A 25,347-nucleotide genomic window follows, 5' to 3' on the forward strand; every position below is an offset into this window, starting at 1 on the left:
GTGAAGCAATGCTGCCCCCAGTTCTGCTCTGAGACAAGAAAGCAGCACTACTTCATTCTTTTGCAACATGAGTACGTTAGTTTTGAGATATTGAACTACCACCTGAAACAGCAGAGGCACTACTCCACATGCTCAGCATGTACTTCTTTATTTTACAGTAATTTTGTTTGGAAGCAGAGAGAGAAAGAATGGAGATGGGTGTGCAAAGGCCTCTTGCCACTGTAAACAAACTTCAGGTGAATATGCCATTTTGTGCCTCTTTCCTTACAAGGGCACTGTGGCAAAGAATACAGGCCATCCGGCTTTGCAAGAGACCTTTTCCACTACAAAACCCCCTCCTGAATTCCTGAATTACAGCTGGAACTCTGCATTCTTGCCTTCTTCTGAACTGTATAGTCTATGGATTTCATTTGCCAACATTCACAAGACAAGAGCCTGGTGGCCTCTCACTTTGTGGAGGTTTTGTATGGCAGTGAGCGTCCGCACACTAACTCCTGTGTTACAGCCCAATGGAGAACTGTGAAGACACCATCACACTCAAAGTCACCCCAAATTCCCATGTGGTATCCACATGGCATTTCAAATTATTGTCATATTTCCTCCTTCTTAAATTTAGTGCATGACCAGTCAAGCAAGAGTTGGGATTCAAGGAAGGTGCAACTTCAATGGCCATAAAGCCTGCTAATTTTCTCACTAGGAACCTAACAGTATCTGTAACTTTCCTCACTTTCATATATTTTAAAGCTAATGAGGGCAATTGTGATGGTGACTCCCTCCTTTCACATCATACTTCAAACTCTTTTCCTTCTTATGCTATGTCGTGTGTGTGTGTGTGTGTGTGTGTGTGTGTGTGTGTCTTTGTATGTGAGTGCATGTGCACATGACCATAGTGCTTACATGGAAATCAGATAACATCTTTGAGGTATTGGTCCTAGTCTTCCACCTCCTTTGAGACAGGGTCTTGAAGCAGAAACAGGAGCAAGATAGGGTTATACTGACAGTGAACCAGCATTAAGGCCATAGGAACACAAGGAGATGCTACCTTGACTATCATGGAAAGCTAGCACCCACATCTTAGTTTGGATTTTTTCTTACTCTGATATATGTGTGATATTTCCTTAGATCCTGAGTCCATTACTATACAATTACTTAGTTTTCTTTTTTCATGTAAAGGTGAAGTGCTTGTGCTTTCAGGATTTATTTCTCGTGTGTGTGTGTGTGTGTGTGTGTGTGTGTGTGTGTGTGTGTCCTTTCCATGGACTCCTCTCCTAGAGATTTCCTCATTTCCCCTTTTTCCTCTCTCCATCTTGAGCTGGATAAGGAAAAGAATTCCTTTCTGGTTTGAGTCTTTCTAGTCTTCTCCTTGATACCAATTCCCCGAAATAAATTTACCTTTCTTAGAGACTGTTTCCTCAATTCTTTCTTGTGATAGTTTGAATGGATGTCCCTCAGTAGACTCACCAGTTTATTAAAACTTGTAACTTAGATCTCCAACTGCCTGGCTGAAGGAGATGTCACTGTGGGCAGATCCTAGGTTCCAGTCCTAAGGTGTATTTGGTTGCAGATCTGAATTCCAGCCTAAGATATGCAGAGTGCTGGAGTTCTGCCTGGGATTCGTCACATTTGCTCACTTGTGGTACTGATGGTTGTTTTTTCTCTTTGTGTGGATCATTGAAATTGGTCCAGCTTCTTCCACCATTATGGAACTCCCCCTGGATCTGTTTAAGTTCAATAAATCCCATCATTCTCCCATTATCTGTGTCAGGTCTGGAGGTTCATCCATGCAAAGTGAAGCTATCTATGACATTTATTAAAATTGATAAGAACTTAAAAGTTGGGCCTAGAGGTGTCCTTGAATAACAAAACTTGCATCAGTATCACAATTTTTTTTGTTGTTGTTTTTTCAAGGTAGGGTCTTACTCTAGATCAGGCTGACCTGGAATTCACTATGTAGTCTCAGGGTGGCCTCGAACTCATGGCAATCCTCCTACCTCTGTCTCCTGAGTGCTGGTATTAAGGGCATGTGCCACCATGCCCGGCCAGTGTCACAAATTTTAATCTGGGTAGTTGGCCCCCAGAGCTTCTCTAGGATCCTCCTGCCTCTGTCTACCTTCTTGCTCATAAACATGATAGAAATTACAATTGCCTAATGTAGCATACAGAACTCTACATGTGTACTGGGGTTCAAATGTGGGTACTCATTATTGGGTGGGAAGTGCTTAATACATTAAGCCATCTTCCCAGCCCCAATATTTCATATTCTAAGGATTTCCAATTGTGATGTTTTTCCCTTCCTTAGAATTAGTGTGAGGACTATATACTTTCAGAGATCATTTCTATAGTTCCAAGTGCTAGTGAAATTCCTCTCAATATGTAGGGTACTTGATAGAACAGTAAATCCCCTGAGTTCAAAGCTGATTTTGGGTGCTCCTTCACTTCAACTATCTTTTGCCAATGATATTCATTCATTTATCCCTTTGGGAGAGTTGTAAAGAACACAGAATTTGGTACGGTAAACCTATGACTAGGAAGGACAAACGCCTGTGGCTAGATAGGACATAGGTTCTGGTGAGGTAACAATTATTGCTGCTTTGTAAAATGGACAGGATATCAAATTGCCTTCCAAATATTTGTGAGTTTGCCAATAGACTTCTATTGCTGATAGTTTTTGTTTTGTTTTATTGTGTGTGTTTGTGTTTGTTTTTATTACAAAGAGTCCTAACTGAACAAAGTGTTGAAACTAAGTCACTTTGAGTGTTTAGCACTAAATGGTATATCCATATCACACCCTCCAAAGCCCAGGAAAGAGCATGGAAGAGAAGACAAAAGGATATTAAGAGCCATGGTTGTGAAACACTGTGCCTTTATGATCCTTGTCTTCTTGAATGTTCAACAGATGCAATTACCTTCATAATAACTACATAACAGTGATCATATTAACATTCCATCAGGAGGAAAGAGATGTTAATGAGGCCACACCCTCCCTGCAGATTAATAGTCAGTTAACAATTACTGGATGGAGGAATGTTTGCGGCCACACCCTCCATTAGGATTTAGAGACAGTTACCAGTTGCCAGAAGGGAGATTCTCATAAGGACACACTGTCTGTGAAGATCCATAGACAATTAATGTTTGCTAAATGAGGGAAAGACATATTCTTCAATAGTGTGAAAATTGTTTTTCTTCTCTGAGCTCTGCAAATTACTCATCAATGGTCCTTGATGAGTTCACAAGCATAGGAGCTAGTTTCAGTCATGGATTCCTATGAAGTTTCCTGAGAAGATAACCCTCCACCCTTGAGCCATACTTATTCCTTTACTTGTGAACATTTTCTGAGTTAGTCTGATTGAGTTTTAACTCCCAAAATGATGCCAGAGCTGGAGCGATTTCAACTGTTTCCATTGTAAAACCTGAGAGAGCCATATAAGAAACTTGTCTCTTCTTTATGCTCTTGTAAACTACTCATCAATGGTCCTAGAAGAAATGCCAGTTAAATAACTTGACTCACGAAAAACCAAACAAAAAGCAATAAAAAATTATTGTTACCAGGGGCAGAGTGAAATGAAACAGAAATTGCTAGCTGGTCAGGGCAACAGAACCCCAAAAGTGAATGGTCTTTTAATTCCTTCTATAAAAGCAGGAACTGTTAGTTACTTACTGATCCTGAAGACCGTGAATGCTGGGAGATGAAAATCCATGGAGCAGGAAAAGAGATAAAATCCTCACCCAAAACCTCAGGAACAGCTAGGCTTTTTATCCTGAGTCTAGAGCTGAATCCAGAAGAATTTACCATGCCTTGTTGCACTGTCTGGAGGATAGTGGGACTGAAGACAGCACAAACTTGATAAATGCCAGCTCTGTGGCAGCTGCTGCAGACAGCATGGTGGATGTGTCTTGTTACGCATCCATGATTTGTTTTACCTCTACTTGACAGACATGAATTAATATCCATATATTGCCTATGGGGCTTCTTGTCTAACTGTTTCTCCCTAATGCCACCTATGTCCCTCTCATATTCTCCCTCTCATGAGAAGAAACTCTACTTGCTCTTAGATGAAAGAAAGTGATGACTGGTCGGTCTACAACTGCTTTCTGCTGATCAGGGTCATTGACTAATTAGAGTCTCTCCCTAAGGGGGTATGTAAAGGCCCAAGAGAAAAATCTGTTAGTCAAATGTAATGTTCTGTCACCATCTGAAAATTGTCAGTAAGTGATGTTTGGCAGTCTGGTTTGAAGTGATAAGTGATCAGCTGATCAAGCAGACCTGCACAGATATAGTGGGATTTCTGCATGACCATCTGAATATGAGTTGCCTGTAAACCAGCAGATATAGAAACGTAAATCAGTATAAGAGAAAAACTGAACTCAAGCAAGAATAGAAAAATAAGTCATTGTGATGAAACAGAGAGCAAACTTATCTGTCTGTGTCTTATTCTAGATATTGCTGTGCCCCTTTGTATATGGTTATATGTTTCCTTCTTGGGGTTCAAAAATAAGCATGTTGTCAAAATTCAATCCATGATATAAAATTTGAGATAAAAATGGCTCTACAAAGAGGCCCTCGGGAAATTAGAAGAGCTCTATATTGCTCTGTCAGCCTTGGAGTCATCAATATGGATGACTCACGGCCATGCTGGCCAAGTGCTCTCCCCTCTATTGGGAATCTGGAGACTTATTTTACTCATCTGTGACTCTCTTATTATAAATCGTACACCTTTTTTTTTTTTTCTGTGTCACTGTGTCCTCCCTGATCAGGAAGGCAGGTGACTTACCAATGTGCCAGTGTAAACCACATTAGCAGTGTCTCATCATCCCTTGTAGCCTTATGACCTGATAGTAAAGGCTAAAATATTGGGCCTTATGCACATTTGAGTTCCATTAGCTTAGAATTTTACATGGGTTATTAAAACTTTCAGAAATGAAGTTATCCCAGTATCAGGGATAAGAACTTATCTTACATTTGACATCTAAAAGGAAGCATAGGCATACGAGCTAGTTTTGGTCACAGACTCCTAGGAAGTCTCCTGAGAAGGCAACCCTCCCACCTTGATCTATATGTGTTCCCTTACATTTGAACATTCTCCATGTTAGTTAGAGTTTAATCTCTCTAAATGATACACGACATAGAGAGACTTCAAGATTTTATGTTGTCAGAACTGAAGCTGCCATGTAACTGACTTTCTATCTAACAGAGTGACTTTCTTTCTCACCTATGTGTGAGTGTGAGGCTGTTTCATTGTTTCGTAAATCCTGGGCTTAACTCACCTGGTTAGGAAGGTTTTACCTTCAGATCAGCTGTCCTTGATGCTTAACTCACCTGGTTAGGAAGGTTTTACCTTCAGATCAGCTGTCCTTGATGCTGTCTTAAATGTAATAACACTAAGTTCAGGTCCATTAATTAACCAAAGAATTGGCAACTCAGATAGAGAATGATTTTATACCGGCACACTTCATTCAGACATAAAGAGGAGAGAGAGAGAGAGAGTGAAATGGGTGGATAGCTTGAGGGCTGAGGAGGAAGGGAAAGTGACCAGAGAGATCCAGTGAAATACACGATGATATGGTGTGGGAGCCCATGTAAATGAAGATGGACTTGGGGCAAAAAAGAAAAAAAAGTTAGGAGAGGCTAAACAAAGCATTCACTTCCAAAAAGGTTAAAAGTTTAAAACAGTCATAAAAAAAATGTCTCATACCAGCATGGCAGGAAGCGGTGGGCAAACCTCCACAAGTTATTCTAGACAACGGGCCTAGATTCAGAGGAGGTATCCACCCACACTTGGGCAGGGTTTACACTCGAGGGAGGTCTGACTGGGTGCACGAAATCCTGTGACTGAAGCAGGTGGAGTGAGCTGACATGATATGCATGGCCACGGTGTGATGCAAGAATGTAGGAACTCTCCCTTAAGGTCTGTCCTGCCTTTCTGTGGCAAACCAAGCCCCTCACACAGTGACCTGTCTATCTGACATTTCTGCCAGTGTATTTGGGAAGTGCCTTGGTTTAGGAATTTCTTCTGTCCTATAAATATTAAAACGTCATGAAACTGTTTATCTGTTAGAACATCCTACTTTGGTCAACCTGAATATGTGTCCTTAGGACATGCCCAATCCTACTTAGTCCAAGAATAAAGTTGTTTCCTTTGAGGTAAGGGCTGTGTTTTGCTTTCCTAATATCTTAGATAATAAATTCCAATCACTGTCATGTAATATCCTTGTTTGGTGGCTGGAGAAGTGGCAAAGGTGCTGGCCAGAAAAAAACAAAGAATCCAGGTTCAGTTCCTGAGTACCCACCTAATGCCAGATGCAAAAAGCAATACATACATCTGGAGTATTCATGCAGTGGTTAGAGGTGGTGGCATGCTCTCTCTCTCTCTCTCTCTCTCTCTTTCTCACAAATAAATTAATAAGTAAAAATTTTTAAAAATATTTGTAAGAACCAGTCTCTCAGTTGGTCATTTTAATATTTCAAAATGCTATATTTTAAAAGCTTTAAAAAATTTTATTTTATAACATAAAATTCACCATCCCCTTATTCTATATAGAGTTTTAGAATGTTACTTGTGCTACTAAGCTCTGTCATTCTCAGTTATACTTAAGCACAATTCTTTCCCTCAGTCTTTCTGAATTGTTGATTCAGTTTGTTATAGGCTTGTAAATTATAGGGTTGGAGACATGGCTTAGTAGTGGTAAAAGTGCTTGTCTACAAAGGTAAAGAACTGAGGTTTTATTCCCCAGGATCTACTCAAGCCAGATTGACAAGGTGGTACCTGCATCTGGAGTCCATTTGCAGTGGCTGGAAGCCCTCATGTACCCACTCTCTGTCTCTCTTTCACTTAAATAAATAAAAAATTGAACAAATGAGTCACCATGCCAACCCAGATGAATATTAAACAAGTTAAAAATCAGAATAAAAAGATTTGCTGATTCTGGACGTTTCACATAAATAGAACATACAATATGAAATATTTTATGTTTGGCTTCTATAAGTTTATTTTCAAGGTTCATTAATATTTCAGCATTATTAACACCACATGCACTTCACTGCCAATATTCCATTTTATATATATACTTCAAATTATGTTTTACTTGTCAGTTAATGGACATCTAAAAGTTTTCAGTGTTCTGGGCTTGAGAGATGGCTTAGCGGACAAGGTACTTTCCTGTGAAGCCTAAGGACCCAGGTTCAATTCCCTAGAAACAGTGTAAGCCAGATCCACTTGGTGACATATGCATCTAGAGTTTATGTGCAATGGCCAGAGGACCTGGCATACCCATTCTCCCTCTCTCTTCCTCTCATTCATTAAATAAATAAACAAATAGATAAGTAAAAATAAACATTTCCAGTTTTCTATTACTACCATAAATTTTTTTTCTATGCATCATCATAGTGTGACTTAGGTCATTAGGTATTAGCAGTCTTAGAATTTGCTGAGGAAGGATCAGTCCCTCTTAATTAGCTTTGAACCTCACCTCCTGTTTATTCAGGAATTTTGAGTTCTTTACTGATGCACCAATAATTTGGGGTTTCCTGCATCCTTGTTGTGAATTTGAAAAATGAACTTCACAGACCAGAGGATATGGGACAGAAAGGTTTTATTATAGGTTAAAGATTTAGGAGGAGTAAGAGAGGGAGGCTTAAACCTAGAACACAAAAGAACAGAGGAAGTTGGAGCTCTTTTCCAGGGATCCAAGATAGGATTTGAGAAGCCCAGTGAGAAGTGGCAAGAGGGGTTTTTGAGAAGTCTACCAAGAAACACAGACCTGTTTTTTGATCAGCAGTGGCTATGTGAGGAAGATAAGGTGTATGGGTTACTATGGAGAAAGACCAGATTTTACAGTTTTTCTAGTAATAATAGATATGGATCAGTTTCTGTCCTCTAGGAAGGGTATAAACTTAATCTAGAAATCATTCCTGGAGGTTCTAACATCCATGTTTCTGCAAACATATTGATATATGTAGATTTATATCAAGGAATAAAAAGCCATTGCATTTGGGGGTTCACTTACCCTGAATGCCTAACCAGTTTCATTGTCCTAACTTTTTCCTCTCCTGAAGAAGTAGGCTGGGCTGGCCTTACGGAATTAGAATAATAGATGTTTCTGACTTCTTCAACCTGAGTGAAGACACTGACTACATCCCTTTGGATGCTTCTCCAGTGGGCATTTTCTAAAGGACTCCAGAAGTATATTGGTGGTGTTTTAGTGCTGGAAGCAAGTATGTATCCTAGAAAAAGACACTGGTGGGGAAAGAATAAAAGCAAGAGAAATCAGAGAAGTGGGAAGGAGGTAGTTCAAGCTTTTGAAGTTTTCCAGTTGTGTAGATTTTCAGGCCTTGGAAAGCAATGAGGAAAGCCAGGTAGATGGAATAAGTTTGTCACAGGTCTGTCTGAGTGTGGCTTTAGTGTAGGCAAGAGAATATAAGTTTAAAATAACAACTAAGCACACAATGTCCCAAAATTAGCAGAATTATTAACATAAAGGATGAGAATAATTCCCTTTCACCATGAAGATTCTAAACCTGTTTACCAAATGGCATGGCTTATACCTGTTCTCATAAAATAGATGAGATATTAGCAGAATTATCAAGAATACATAAACTGGGAGACTTCTAGTTAAGATGCAGTGTAGAAACCATGCCAAATCAGCCTAGGAGAGAAAAGCCCCCCCCCCCCCCCCAACAAAAAAGAAAAGAAAAAAGAAACACCAAAAAAAATACACTCTTCTACTAAAAAGTGAGGTGTATAAGAAATTACCAATGGCAACAGAGAATTAGGAGAGATTCAGAGAATCTAGATTCCACAGAAGCAGGCAGAAGCAGCTCCAGCATCTGTGGCACCAGGTCCATGGGGCCACAGCTGCAAGGCCTGACTTGAGCCACAGGAAAAAGCCAGGTGAGGAGATTCTCCACTCATACCAGAGCACCTTGCAAACTCAAGAAACATGAAGGGCAGACTACAGCGACCATCAGAGGAGCATGTCTTGAAGTAAAGGATCACGTGGACTAGTGGGAGAATGAGAGCCACCATCCCTAGCCTCACCGTCCCCACCACCAGCGCAAGTACCAGAGACCTGGGGAAGGGAGCTCACAGCACCCAACACCAGCAACCAGAGCAGTGATCCAGTGACCCAGCCAGCCTACTTGAACCCACAGCACACCAAAGAGGGACCCAAGCAGGAGCACAGTTTAACTGAGACCAAAATCATCCCAATTACACCAGGTCACTACCCACCAAACAAGTCTGGTATATAGGCTTGAATCAGAAGTGCTAATTGCACCTTCCATATCAGGGTAAATTATATGTTAAATCTGATGGATGGTCAGAGTTGCCATTCTTAAATAAGCTGTATTTTTGGCTTGTCATTTCTTGCTTCCTGATTTATAGTGGTTTTGTTTCCTCTTCTGTTGTTCATTATGGAAGGATCTCATTTGGTTATAAGCTGACTTGGAACCCTCAACAGACCAGAAATCTTAGCCTCCTAGTTGACAGGATTAAGGGTGTGCGGCAACACATATTCTAAGGGAGTGTAACTTTCTTAAGAGAACCTGGTTGTCATAATACCTACTCTTGCATAAATACTCTGTGCTGTTTTTCATTGAATGTGTACATTGTTTAGTTAAACTTTAGAATCTGCCTGTATTTTTTCCACTCTGCCAACTTGAATACTCTCATAGCAGGCAAACTCAATATCTACGGTCAGTCACTTTTGTAGATACTCTGAGAGTCTTAAGAGCTATACCTAGCACCTTAAGCTCCTACCCTGAAGACGTAGAATATCATATAGGTTGATACATCTAATAATACTGCAACTATTTATAAAATACAAGCATTAAATTAATCCAATATGTAAAAATTGGTACATCATAACACAAGAAACATGAAAAATCAAGACAATATAAATCCATGAAAAAAGTACTAATGCATCAGAAATGATCTCCAATGAGAATGATTTAGAGGAAATGCCTGAGAACAGTTTTAAATGATAATAAATATGCTCAAAGAAGTCAAAGAGAAAATCAAAGGCATGAATAAGGAAATCAACAGAATCAAAGAAGACACAGGAAACCCATTTAATGAAATAAAGAGGTCAATATAAGACATAAATAGGTAAATAGAAATAATAAAGAAAAAACAGTCAGAATTACTAGCAATGAAGAACACAGTCAATGAAATAAAAAACCCTGTTGAAAATCTCACCAGTAGAATGGATGAAGGAGAGGACATAATATCTAAGCTAGAAGACCAGGTGGCAGATCTAATAGAGACCAACAAAGAGAAAGACAAACTTATAGAAAAGTATGAGTGGAAATTTCAAGATATTTGTGACACTATGAAAAGATCAAACATAAGAACTCATGGTATAGTAGGAGGAGAAGAATTTCACTCCAAAGACATAGTAGGCATTTACAACAAAATCATACACAAAACTTCCCCCAAATTGGGAAGAGATTCCAGTGCAGATACAGGAATCCTTTAGAACACCAACCAGACAAAGTCTGGAAAGAACCTCTTCTCTCTGTATTATAATTCAACTACCAAAGACACAAACCAAAGAAAATATATTAAAATATATTAAATATAAATATAAAATACATTAAAATTAAATACAAGTATAAAATATATTAAAAGCAGAGAGAAAAATCAAGTTACATATAAAGGCAAGTCCATCAGAATCACAGCAGATTATTCAATACAAACTTGAAAAGCCAGAAGGGCTTGGAGTGATGTAACCTAAGTTCTGGAAGACATGAAATGTTCCCTCGAGACTTTCTTCCCATCAGCTGCTTTTGGTTAGGTGTTTTGTATCAGAACTGGAAAGGTAAGTATAACAGGTGACCAGTGACTTTGAACTTTATTTGTTTATTTATTTATTTATTTATGAGAGAGAGAAACAGGCACAAAGAGAGTGAGAGAGAGAGAATGGGCACACCAGGGCCTCTAACAACTGCAAGAGAACTCAAGACATATGCATACCTTGTTCATCTGGCTCTATGTGGTACTGGGGAATTTAGCCTTGGTTTTTAGGCTTTGCAAGCAATCTGTTTAACTGCTGAGCCCTCCTTCTGGCACTGCCCAGGCATTTCATAATTTTTTCCATCTTCCTGGCAGATTTTGGGGGAAGAGATTTACATTCAGGAAGGAGCAATAAGGAAAAACTAGATCCCATGTCATTTGTTTCAGGACGTTATAATCTTATTCACATTTTTGGGTCAGATTGATGGAGAAATATGAAAAAGCTAGATACTCTTATAAAATTCCACTTTGAATCAGAAGTCCACAAGAGAGAACCAGAAGAAGCCATCCCACATGCCATCCTGCTCAGGCACCAATGAAACTCAGGAATTGGACATTTTGTCTTATCAAATCTGATCAAGAACAGGTACAATGCCCCACTCCAGCTGCCCACAGTCTAGCATGACTTAGGTGGGTGCCCCTGGAGCTTGCCCCTTTAAATTGACAAATCAATCAGATCTTCCTCTTTACATACATGAATCTAATTAAAGAATACATTTTCAAATTACGAAAAAGCTGTTTCTTGGCCCTATGTCTCTCTATGCCTCCCTTTCATCTGGTCACAGAGATATATGTGAGTCTGGCTCCCCCACTACACACACACCAACTACCCTGGATGGGTAGGGTTTGGGAGGAGAATATTGCTGCTTGGCCTGCATCTATTTTCTGCTTGCCACGGTTTTATATTTTGGATAAGTTCTCACTGTAATTATCTGTCTAACTTTCCTGCAGTCTCTGACTCTAACATGTGCATATTTACCTTGCACTCCAGATCTATAAGGAGGGTTCTTTCCCTAATTCTGGGCCTATTATCGGTATAATTTCTATCACTTAGATAACCATTAGTAGAACTCCCTTTAATGCCTAATTATCACTGTCTGACTCTCGTTTCCAAACCACCACTATGTTTATCTTTCTTCCATGGGGAAGATCAAGATGCATGCTTTGCCTTCCACAGATGATTCTTCTAAATCTCCCTACATAAGCACATATGTTCTCTCCTCCATGTGCTTGTGGTTTCTGTAGCACATTTTCATTGCTTACACTGACAACATCCTAAGTTTCCTGCTACTTATGATACAGGTGTTTACATTATCATCTAAAATCCTGTCTGGCATACCTGAGGAACCACACTCATTGAAATTCCTTAGCAATCTTTTAAAGAGAAAACTTTTCTTAATGTTTTTAAATTTAATTTAATTTTTAAAATTTATTAATTTTATTTATTTATTTGAGAGAGTGAGAGAGAGAAAGAGGCAGAGGGAGAGAGAGAGAGAGAGAGAGAGAGAGAGAGAGAGAGAGAGAGAGAGAGAATGGGCGCACCAGGGACTCCAGACTCCAGCCACTGGAAACAAACTCCAGATGCATGTGCCACCTTGTACATATGCTACATATGCCTAACATGGGTCCTGGGGAATTGAACCAAGGTCCTTTGGCTTTGCAGGCAAATGGCTTAACTGCTAAGCCATCTCTCCAGCCCTTAAAGAGAAAACTTTTAAACATGGATGTGATGGAACAAATCTTTAGTCCCAGCACTCAGGAGACCGAGGTAGAAGTGTCACTGTGAGTATGAGTGTAGCCTATGGATAGAAAGTGAGTTCCTGGTCAGCCTGTGGTCGTGTGAGACCCCAACTCTCATCCACCAAAAGATAATAGTTTCAAAACTCACCTGTGGTAGTTTGAGTTGATGTCCCCCAATAGATTCAGGAGTTTTATTCAAGCTTATAACTTGGGCTGGAGAGATGTTTTAGTAATTAAAGTGCTTTCCTGAGAAGCCTAAGGACCCAACATGGATTTCATTTGGTAAGCCAGATGGACAAGCTGGTGCATGCGGCTACAGTTCATTTGCAGTGACCAAAGGCCACAGCTTGTGCATATTCTCTCTCTCTTTCTTTCTTATTCTCAAATAAATAAATGTAAAAAGAAAAACAGCCAAGTGTATATATTTATGTCACTGGGGGTGGATATTAGGATCCAGCCCTAAGGTGTGTTTGGGTGCAAATATGAATTCCTAGCAAAGGTATACAGAGTGCTTGAGCTCTACCTAGTATTCCGGGGTATGCTTAATCATGGTACTGTTGGTGGTAGTTTTGTGTGGGCCTGTACGAAGGGTGCCAGCTCCTTCTGCTGCCATGGACCTTCCTTCCGCTGGATGTGTAATCATGCTTCTCCCACAGAGCAGGCCCTAGCTTCAATTGTACAAGTCATTTCTAGTGCTTGTCTGGGCGCTTCATGCTTCTTATCCCAACCCTCAGGAAGCTGCTTGAAGGAGGCAGTGGATTTGACGTCAGCATGGGCTACAGAGCAAGCACCACTCTGGCTGGAACAACATAGTGAGACCCTGTTTGCAATAAATAAGCTAATTAGTAAGTTATGAATGAACTACAGAGAAGGCTTAGTGGGTGCAGATGCTTGCCAAGCCTGACAGCCTGTGTTTTATTTCCTACTACCCATGTAAATTGATATGCACAAAAAGGCACGTGAGTCTGGTATTTGTTTGCAGTGCCAGAGGCCTTTGCACACACATTCTCACTCTTTCTCTGCTTGCAAATAAAAACAAATGTTAAAAATAAAGAATAAATTCTGACCTTGTGTAGTAATGCCTCTGTTTCAGGTGGCAGTTCAGTTTCTGAAAACCTACATACTCACTGTTACAAAGGAATGAAGTAGTGCTGCTTTCTTCTCGCATAAATGAAAGAATCCAAAAAACAAAAAGATCTCGAAACTGGTCTGCTGTAGTATAAATTCTTAACATTGTTTAATGGTATACTAAGCATATGGGTTTAGCTTCCATGACTTCCAAGGAAAGTCACTACAAGGCTTCTGAAACTTAGTCTATAGGATTTCATTAGATTGTGATTCTTAGGTTTTAGAACCCTATAGTAATTGCTACAGTGCTGTTTTTCCTTTCGATTGTAGATGTCTTTGCAGTCTTTCTCTCCCTTCCTCTCTCTCTCTCTCTGTCTCTCTCTCTCCCCCCATGTGTGTGTGTGCATTTTTGCCGAGTAACACCTGTAAATTATAATTAAAATGATTCTTTCTCATCATTCAGCCTAAATTCTATCCATAATTAAAGACCCATCTGCCACAATGCTTTGTTTGTGAGGTCCTTTTTAAAACTATACATACAGAATGAATTGTCCCTTACTATGTTTTCTGACAGTACCCTTCATATTTCTGTGTCTAAGTATATATATTGTATGTACACTTTCTGTTTAAGATCTCTTGATGTATTGTAAAAAAAATTTAAGTGACAGTCTGCTTTATCACTCTAATGTATTACATATCACAGTTTCTAACAGAGTTAACAGCACTTTCATGCCTGGTGATATCACAATTCACCTCATTGTTGACATCATCATCCCTGTACAGACTCTCTTCCAATCAGGAGAGACCAGTCTCAGTCTCACGTGATGGTCAGGCGACTTACGAGCTGGTATTACACAGGCTCCTGGTTACAAGTTCTATTTGTGCCCTCCTTCAAAAGGAAATGTTTGGGGCTGGAGAGATGGCTTAGCGGTTAAGCGCTTGCCTGTGAAGCCTAAGGACCCCGGTTCGAGGCTCGGTTCCCCAGGTCCCACGTTAGCCAGATGCACAAGGGGGCGCACGCGTCTGGAGTTCGTTTGCAGAGGCTGGAAGCCCTGGCGCACCCATTCTCTCTCTCTCCCTCTATCTGTCTTTCTCTCTGTGTCTGTCGCTCTCAAATAAATAAATAAAAAATTTAAAAAAAAAAGAAAAAAAGAAAAAAAAGGAAATGTTTGACTGACTAGAGAAATCACCTGCCATTCTGGCAGGAAGCAGAATATCTATTTTGGACTTTATGCATCATCTCCATTCCAGATCCATCAGTTTCCACTTCTGTCTCAGTTCTGACATCTTCACATGTGCTCAATCTTCTCTCAAGACTGAATATTAACCATCTTTGTAAACAACTGATGTAACCTCACAACATTCTCCCATGGATGGTCCAGGCACTCTGATTTTGAACTGCAACTTTTTACCATGAATTTGTGAATTCGGACAAGATCTGCTTAACCAGACATTGAGATGGGTGTGGGTCCCTGGGTCCTCAGGGGCCAGCCATACATAGCCTGAAGGGGTCCAAGCAACCTCGGTGAGTGTGTGAAAGAATCACTTTCAAGAGACAGTCTCTGTGAACAGCTTGGTTTAAGAAAAAGGTAAATGGGTTTATAGCAGTTGAGGGTCCTAATGGGACCTAAGGTTGTTTGCTGATGCCTAATTAGCATATGGAGACATACATTCCAGCATATAAGCAATGCTTGGGTACAGGGGGATGGGCAGTGCAAAGGTTGCTTCCTGATACCATATAAGGGGTTTCCTCAGCAACTGGCCAAAGGTCACAGGGCAAAGCCCAAGTTCAGGTGTGCCAGGCTTGGAGAGGGAGTGGTCTCCTGTATCTCTGGGGTCCATAGCCTTGCCTGGAAACTCAAGCCCATCTACTGAAGGCTCTAGGCTGTGCTTGGCCATGCCTGACAACTCCCCCTTTGGTTTTATAATGGAGTAGGGTCATCCTAGTGAGTTTTTCAAAATTTACCTTAGGTTCAGATAGAGCCTACATGGTGCACAAAGATCCAATTAGTAGCAACCTTAGCAATATTAGTTATTTTTTACCTGAGAAATTTGACGAGTCAAGGGGCTAAGGAGTGAGAGAATCCAAGTAACAAGGATTTTACTTGACAATGATAGGTATATATTATCTAAAATATTATTAAAGCAAAACAAAGTTCTTACCACAAGAGAAACAAGTTTATTCATGGACCAAATATGAATGTGCATGTCCTAAGGACACATATTCAGGTTGACCAAAATAGGATGTTCTAACTTATAAGCAATTTTGTGACTTTTTTTATGTTTACAGAACAGAAAAATATTCATAAACCAAGGCACTTCTCAATTACACTGGCAGAAATGTCAGGCAAAAAGCTCACTGTGTGAGAAGCAATGCATCTGAGACATGACTGGAGTGATATAGATGTATATCCTGTTTAGCAATAGACACTGCACAATCAGGTTTTCTCAGCATTATGTTGAATGTTGAACTCTCTCAGAAGTCTTTACAAAGAACTTAGTTTAATTAAACGTGGGAAGAGCACTTATCAATATGCTTTATTTCTTGAACCTTCTTTCACCAGCACTGTGTAATTTTACCATAGACATTTTGTACATATTTTGTTAAACTTAGGCCTTTAATTTTTTTATACTTCCAAAGGCCATCTTCCCACACATATTGTTTACACCAGGTTTAAAACAAATGCATCTTTTAAAATTACTAATTCTTTATAGTAATCTTAATATCTTGTAGGATTTGTTCTCAAAATACCTTCTTTTTCTCCAGAATGACATGCTTCTGATATTTTGCTCTTAGGTATTAATTGAAGAACCATCTTTGTTAATATTTTATTTTTATTTAATTTTGAGAGAGAGATAGAGAAAGAGATAGAATGGGTTTCCCGGGCCTCTAACCACTGCCAATAAATTTCAGATGCATTCACCATGATATGCATCTAGCTTACTTGGAGATTGCAAAATTGAACCCAGGTCCTTAGGCTTCTTGGGTAAGCGCCATAATCACTAAACTATCTCTCCAGCCCAAGAATCATCTTTTCATGTTACTCAAAAAATGCTTCTGGGGTTCTGATTAAAAGTATGTAACTTCTATAGATGAAATTTTGCAATTTTCGCCATTCCACATGTGCACATCTTTTCAGATTTTTTATAGGTACTTTCTATATTTATTGGGAAGGACATTAGATTTTTTTTCTTCCCAGTTTATTCTAATTGTAAATGAATCTATTTCCTTTACCAAATTGTTTTCTCATTCTTTATTGAGAGAGAAAGAGAAAGAAAGAGAAAGAGACAGTGAGAGAGATTGACAATGGTCATACCAGGGCCTCTAACCACTGCAAAAGAACTCCAGATAGATGTGCTACCTTGGGCATCTGTCTTACATGGGCACTGGGGAATTGAACCTGGATTCTTAGGCTTCACAGGCAAGCACATTAACTACTAACTATCTCTCCAGCCCCAGAAAATGTATTTTGGATGCTCAATGTCATCCTGAGAAGAAGGAGGAGAGGGGGAGGGGAGGGAAATTGAGAAGGAGGAGCAGAAGAAGGGAGGAGAAGGGGGAGGAAGAGCAGGAGAAGGAGGAGGAAAGAAAGAAAGAAAGAAAGAAAGAAAGAAAGAAAGAAAGAAAGAAAGAAAGAAAGAAAGAAAGAAAGAAAGAAAGAGAGAGAAAGAAAACTTGCGAAAATATCCTGCAAGATATGAAGCTTACTGTAAAGATTCAGAAATTAAAGATGGATGTGTTTTAGACCTGGTGTTGATGAAATCTGAGGGAAGAGAAATTTTAAAAGAATAGTAAATTATATAAAATACATAATTTTATGGAAATGTCTATGTATTTGAAGTGAGAAGGGCCACAAGAGCGTACAAAATTCCAAAAGCTGTATGCTGCTGCTACCTCTAAGCCTTGACTTTACCATGTGATTTCCATCAGTTTGATGCCTTTCACACTGAGCCAGTGTGAATTGGTCCTGTCCCACACAAGGGCTCACATTCATTTCCAGCCCAGCCATGGGCAATGCAGCCCTTGGCCCTATCCTTCCAGTCCAGACCTTTAGCAAGCAGTGCCAGCTTCATGCTCCTCGATCCCCTTTTCAAGTCCTCTGAGGACACAAACCCTGGAAATATCCTAGGTTTATCAATGAGGAAGTGCTTCATGGTCAGCTATGAGCAATTGCCAGAGGGCAGTGGGCACATAGTTGCTACAGGATACAGCGAGGAAGGAAGCTCCTGTCCCCTCTCTATTCACCTGGGGACCCATGACCTCAAGTTCCAGATAAGGACACTTGTCCCTCACCCCACAATACTTGAGGAGTGTGTGTGTGTGTTTACTAATGATGGCATTTTTTCCTAAATAGAATGTATAAAAAAACAACAGTGGGGAGCAGCTACACTCTGTTGAAAACAGGAAGATGAGAATGCTGGGGAACTGCAGTGTGTGCCATTTTCCCTGATTTTCTGGATACTGTGGGAGTTTCTTTGGTCTTTCCAGGGCAACACATGATATAGTTGGGGAATGGAAGGAATTTGCTTCCCACTTGGAATAAAGTTTATAATGCAAATTTTGGGGGGAGAGTGGAAGCTGTCATATCCACAGAAGTTATAAAAAGAAAAGTAGTAATGTCTTAATATATGCATGTAACAATGCTGTAATCCTCTTTCTTTTTTTTTGGTATACGTTCTTTGAAATATTTCATCACAATAATGACAACATGGAGCTTCCTCTCGTGTCTGTAAATGAAAGGAAACGCTTTCCTTCCAGAAGCTGCTCTTTTTTGAGTGTTTTCTGCCAGCAGTGTGAAGCTGACTGCAACACTGTGTGTTTTTGCAGGCATGCCAGGCTCTCTTGCATCTGAAAACAAACAACAGAAAATTGTGCCACTTTTTTCATCTGGCTTCCATGGGTGGCCTGGAAATTGAACCCAGGCCAGCAGGATTTACAAGTAAGCATGTTTAACTGCTGAGCCATCTTTCTCAGCCCACCTTTCTAACAAGAAAAATTACAAGAACTCATAGCTATCCTGCTTCTGTCTCCTCAGTGATGAGATTATTGGTATACACCACCATGCCTGCCCAACTTTCTGTATTGCATTATTTCTGTATTGCATCATTTCATATATTCCTGAGAGAAGAAAGAGGTTGGTTTGAATAGGTGTTGATGACAACTAAAACTGCACTTAGGATTTTATGCATATATAAAGGGAATCATATTCCACAGATAAAATTTGGAGTTTATATACTACCAACATAGCTTCCCCTACATATTCCACATAGCTTCATGATTAGAAGCCAGAGAGCACATTCACATTGCAGTATACCTCCTGGCTCACAGGCCCTTATGATACAAAATAAGTCAACACAATGAACAACATAGGCCAGCCTGAGAATACAGAGTGAATTCCAGATCACACTGGGCTATTTGGAAACCATATCTCCAAAATAAAAGCCATTAAATGTTTTAATGTGAATGGGCATTAATTTTTTCAAGTACTTTTTTTGCATGAATTACAGATCTTGTATAATAATAGAAGACTACATCTATTATCTGTAAAAATACCCTTATTGTCCATTGTGTTGTTTATTTTGTATCAAAAGAACATATGAGCCAGGAACTGTACTGCAATAAGAATGTGCTTTCTGGTTCCTAATAATGGGGCTCTTTGGTATATGTAAGTGAATCTATGTTGGAAATTTATAAAATGAATTTTTTCCTATGGAATATGATTCCATGTATATATGCCTAAGATCTGAAGTGAAGAATTAGTTGTCATTAACACCTATTCAAACCAACCTCTTTCCAGTTCACATATCTAAGCAAGATGCAAAAGGAGGCACAAGTTTGTAGCAGCATGAAAGCCTGACATGCCTCCCCCCCCACACACACACACTGTTGTAGTCTGCTTCTCATTGCTGGCAGAAAACGCTTGACTAAAAGCAACCTGTTTGAGGAAAGGGTTTTTTTAGACTTATATCCTCAAGGAGAAGCTCCATGGTGGCACTATTGTCATAAAGTATTTCAATCAAAGAATGTATATAAAAAACAGGAAAAAGAAATTACAGCATTGTGACATGCATATATTAAGATATTATTAGTTTTTTCATAATATTTGTGGATATACCAGCATTTTCCCCAAAATTTGTATTATAACATTTATTCCAGATGGGAAACAAATTCCTTCCATTCCCCAAATGTATCACCAGTTGCCCTAGAAAGACCTAGGAAACTCCCAGCGTTTCCAGGGAATCAATGAGAAAGGCTGACACAGAAGTTCTCCAGCTTTCTCCTCTTCCTATTTTCAACAGAGGGTGGCTGCTTCCCACTGTTATTTTTCTCATCCACTCTATTGAGGAAATAAATGGCATCCCTATTAAACACAGGCACACACACACACACACACACACATCTCAAGTATTGTGGGGTGAGGGAGAAATATCTTCATCTGGAACTTGAGGTTATGGGTCCCCAGTGGAATAGACAGGGGACAGGAACCATCACTGTGTCTGTGGCAGGACTTCCTACCTTGCACCTTCTGGCACTAGATGAGCTAACTTTCTGGGGGCTGACTCCCTTCCAGCTTCTATCCAGGTCACTCCATGTTCCATACCAACAGCATATGGTGTCTTCAGCAGTAGGGTCTTGCCACTATCCTTTGGTGTATCATCAAATACTCTGACAGAAATCTGTCTTCTTTTGGGAAACCTTGTAGGTCTCCGTGATCAACAGCTTGTTGTGGATGTTAACCACATGCTGCTACTGGGAGTTACAGGGCAGAGCCAAAGAAAAGTAGGAAGTAAAAGATAAGTAATATAAAAGAGAGAGAGAGAGAGGGAGAGAGAGAGGGAGAGAGGGAGACGGGAGATTAATGTTACTCTTTATCATACCCTCTCCAGGGCCCTGTGATTCAGGTGTTCCCTCTGAGGACCTGATGAAAGTTCATCCATTTAGTCTGTCTTTTAGGATGGAGGATTTTATGGTACTATTGCCTTTTGGGTCCAGTTTTGAGTCCCCCACTGTCATCCTTACCCTCCCCTCCTGCCCCACCCTCCCTATTGTCTGGTCCTGGAGATGGTTACTATGTATGTCAGCATCTCAGGCAGATTCAGGTTAGGAGCCACAGATGACTGAGACCATGGGACAATTATCTTTCTGTGATTGGGTGAGTTTGCTGAGAATTTTTTTAGACTTGTAAAGCCCATCTTCGCATACATGTTTGTTAACACCAGGTTTAAAACACATGCATCTTTTAAAATTGCGGATTTGTTATAGTAAGCTTAATATCTTGAAGGATATGTTCTCATATCATCTTTTTCTCCAGAATGATATGCTTCTTGTCTTTTGCTCTTAGGTATTAATTGAAGAATCTTTATTAATATTTTATTTTTATTTATTTTTTGAGAGAGAGAGAGAGACAGAGAATGGGTTGCCAGCGCCTCTAACGACTGCAAATAATCTCTAGATGCATTCACCATGATGTGCATCTGGCTTACTTGGGGACTACGGAATTGAACCCAGGTCCTTAGGCTTCTCAGGTCAGTGCCATAATCATTAAACCATCTTTCCAGCTCAAGAATCTTTTCATGTTACTCAAAAAATGCTTCTGGGGTTCTGATTAAATGTGCATAACTTCTAAACCGAGTGTCGCAGTACACACCTTTAATCCCAGCACTGGAGAGACAGAGGTAGGAGGATCACTATGAGTTCAAGGCCACCCCAAGACAACATAGTGAATTTCAGGTCAGCCTAGGCCAGAGTGAGACCCTACGTCGAAAAATCATACAAAAAAAAGTGTGTATCTTCTATAAAAAGTATTGGGCAGAATAATGCTCTGTATAGCATTTCTTTTTTTCTCTCTCTCCATTTATCTGTCATTTTTTTTCTCAATGAAATTTTGCAATTTTCTCCATTCCACATGTTCACATCTTTTCTTTTCAGATTTATTTGTATATACTTCCTATATCAGTTGGGAAGGACATTAGATTTCTTTTCTTCCCAGTTTATCTTAACTGTAAAAGAATCCATTTCCTTTACAAATTTGTTTTCTAATTTCTTTTGAAATGCAGAAAAACTAAGATGGCATATTTTATGGTCCTAAGTTAGCAGCAGAGGTGAGGCTGAGGTCCAGAATGTCTTACACAAAACTTCAAAACAAGCTTATGACAAAAGTCACCTGGCAAAGTGGAAGTCTGGAAATCCCCTGGTAGAGACCTATTAGAACTGACTAGTGCCTCTGGTGAAGTCACATTCCATAGTGTCTGAAGGTGACCTGTGTCCTATTAGAATACCAAAATGCACATCTCTGGGTGAAGGTTTAAGATGTTAATGAGACATGCAATTTATGAAGTTGTATGTAGAGCTACATGTAACAGGTTGAGCATGTGCTCAATGCAAATGACCCCAAAAACTATTTGACATATATTTTAAAAGAGAAACTGACACAAAACAATTATATTAGGATTCTCTGTATATTACTTATAAATGTATTTCCAATAATGTACTTCGATTAGCATGATGCACTTTATGTTCGGACATTTTCTATTCATTGAATATTTTAAAAAATGAATAAAATTTAACATCTTCTTAGAAGTTTCAGAAGAAAATGCTTATCAAAATTTATGTAGCCAATATAAAATTTCATCACTTAACAAAACTTTTTATTTGACATAAAGAGAAACATCCAGAAAATTATTTTAAATGCTATTTTTTTACTTATTTGCGAGAGAGAGGGAGAGAGAGAAAGTGACAGTGAGAGAGATTGACAATGGGCATTCCAGGGCCTCTATGCACTGCAAACAATCTCCAGATATCTGTACCACCTTGTGCATCTGGCTTGTGCATCTTGGGTACTGCCTATTGAACTTGGGTCCTTAGGTTTTGCAGGAAGTGCTATAACTGCTATGCCATCTTTCCATTCCCAGAAAGAGTATTTTAGATGCTCAATGTCACCCTAAGAAGAAGGAGGAGGGGAAGGGGGGGAGAAGGAGAAGGAGGGGGAGAAGAAGAGAGGGGAAGGGGGAGGGGAAGGGAAAGGGAGAAAACTTGAGAATATACCCTGCAAGATATTAAGCTTATGGCAAAGTATCAGGAATTAAGATACATGTGTTTCAGACCTGGTGTTTATGAAATCTGAGGGAAGAGATTTTAGAAAAACAATAAATTATACAAAATATATAATATTATGCAAATCATCTTTTTTTATTTGAAGTGAGATGGGCCACAAGAACATACAAAATTCCAAAAGCTGTATGCTGCTGCTACTTCTGAGCCTTGCTTCACCATGTGCTTTCCATCAGTTTGGTGTCTTTCACACTGAGTCAGTGTGATGTGGTCCTGTCCAACATGAGGGCTCACACTCATTTCCAGCCAGCCTTGGACCCCGCAGCCCTTGGCCCTGTCCTTCCAGTCCAGGCCTTCAGCAAGCAGCGTCAGCTTCTTGGTTTTCTATCCCTTTTTCACGTCCTGGGAGGACACAGACCCTGGAAAATAACCTCAGGTTATCAGCAAAGTCATCTGCTTCATGGAGGCTCACTGGTCAGCTATACGCAGTTGCCAGAGGACAGTGGGCACATAGTTGCTACAGGATGCAGTGAGGAAGGAAGGCCTGCCACACACAGTGATGGCTCCTGTCCCTCGTTCCCTCTCTGTTCCAATGGGGACCCATAACCTCAATTTTCAGATGACGAGGTTTGGCCCTCATCACACAATTCTTGACATAGGGATATGTGTGTGTATGTTTCTCAATCTTTCTCTCTCTTTCTCTGTATGTCTGTGTGTTTAATAGTGATGGCAATTTTTCCTTAATTGAGAAGATGAAAAAAATAAGAGTGGGGGCTGGACAGATAGCTTAATGGTTAAGCGCTTGCCTGTGAAGCCTAAGGACCCTGGTTCGAGGCTCGATTCTCCAGGACCCATGTTGTTAGCCAGATGCACAAGGGGGCGCACGGATCTGGAGTTCGTTTGCAGTGGCTGGAGGCCCTGGTGCACCCATTCTCTCTCTGTCTCTGTCTCTGTCTCTCTCTCTCTTTCTCTCTCTGCCTCTCTCTCTCTCTGTCACTCTCAAATAAATAAATAAAAATGAACAAAAAAAAATTAAAAAAAAAACAGTGTGGAGAACCTACACTCTGTTGAAAACAGGGAGATGAGAAAGCTCAGGAATTGCAGTGTGTGCAATTTTCACTGATTCTCTGGTTACTGTGGGAATTTCCTAGGTCTTTCCAGGGCAACATGTGATACTTTGGGTGAATGGAAGGAATTTGTTTTCCATTTGGAATAAAATTTATAATGCAAATGGGAGGGCGGCCGAAGCTGGCATCTCCACAGATATTATGAAAACAAAAGGAGTGAGCTGGAGGGATGGCTTAGCAGTTAAGGCATTTGCCTGCAAAGGCGAAAGACCCAGGTTCCATTCCCCCAGACACACATCAGCCAGATACACAATGAGGGGGTCATGCGTCTGGAGATCCTCTGCAGTGGCTGGAGGGCCTGGTGCGCCCATTCCCTCTCTCTCTCTTTCTCTCTCCCCCCTTCTCTGCCAAATAAATAAATAAATATTAAAAACAAGAGTAATAATTCCTTAATATATGCATGTCTCAATGCTATAATCACTCTTTCCTTCTTTGTTGATATACATTCTTTAATTGAAATACTTTGTGACAATAATGCCATCATGGAGTTCCCCTTGTGTCTGCAAATGAAAGGAAGCACTTTCCTCCAAGAAACTGCTCTTTTTTGAGGGTTTTCTGCCAGCAGTGTGTGTGTGTTTGCAGGCATGCCAGGCTCTCATGCATCTGCAATCAAACAACAGAAACTTGCACCACATTTTTCATCTGGTTTACAGGGGTGGCCTGGAAATTGAATCCAGGCCAGCAGGATTTACATGTAAGCATGTTTAACTGCTGATCCATCTTTCCCAGCCCCTCTTTCTAACTAGAAAAAATGACAAAAACTCATGGGAATCCTGCTTCTGTCTCCTCAGAGCTGGGATTATTGGCGTACAGCACCATGCCTGGCCTGACTTTCTTTACTGCATTTTTTAATATATTTTTGACAGATGTAACTTCTTTGTACAGACTCTTGAGGAAGGTCAAAATTTCTCAATGCTGAGATTCCCTGATCATGTAGTGTTTAGCACTAAATAGGACATATATCTACATCACCCCCTCCAAGCCTCAGGGGCATTTCAGAAGGGTGAAGTGAAAATTTAAGAACTAGAGGATGAGGAAGAATGCTCTGGATGCTGTCTATTGGACATGCCAAGGCCCATGCAATCAAGATCACATACAGGCTGTTATAAATAATTTGCACAAGACTTCCACAACTTTAGAGCAATGAACATTCCATTATACATTATGGAGGAGGGAATGAGGTCCCATCCAACCCTGTGAAATTATTGGCAGGTAATGGTTGCTGTTGGAGCCAGAGATATAAAGAAAGTAGTATAGCAACTGGTAGGTTTTGTGAGCTTTAACCAATAATCACCATCTATGCTCATGCAGACAACCCTAATTAAACTCACTGGGTCACAAGGGCACACATATACTTAGACATGCCCATGTGACAAAAGCAACAATGTAGAAGAGGAACTAATTATGAAGAAAAATGGGATTCATTGGAAGGAAGAAGAGATGCACATCAAGAGAAACTAATGGAAGGAGATTATGAGCAAAATTATATACATGGTTCAAAAATGTCAATAAAAAAGTTAAAGAAAAAAATCCAGAAGGGTGAAACCTACCAGAAAATCCTTCCCCCACC

This window comes from Jaculus jaculus, chromosome X, assembly GCF_020740685.1.
Source record: "Jaculus jaculus isolate mJacJac1 chromosome X, mJacJac1.mat.Y.cur, whole genome shotgun sequence".
Taxonomy (NCBI): domain Eukaryota; kingdom Metazoa; phylum Chordata; class Mammalia; order Rodentia; family Dipodidae; genus Jaculus; species Jaculus jaculus.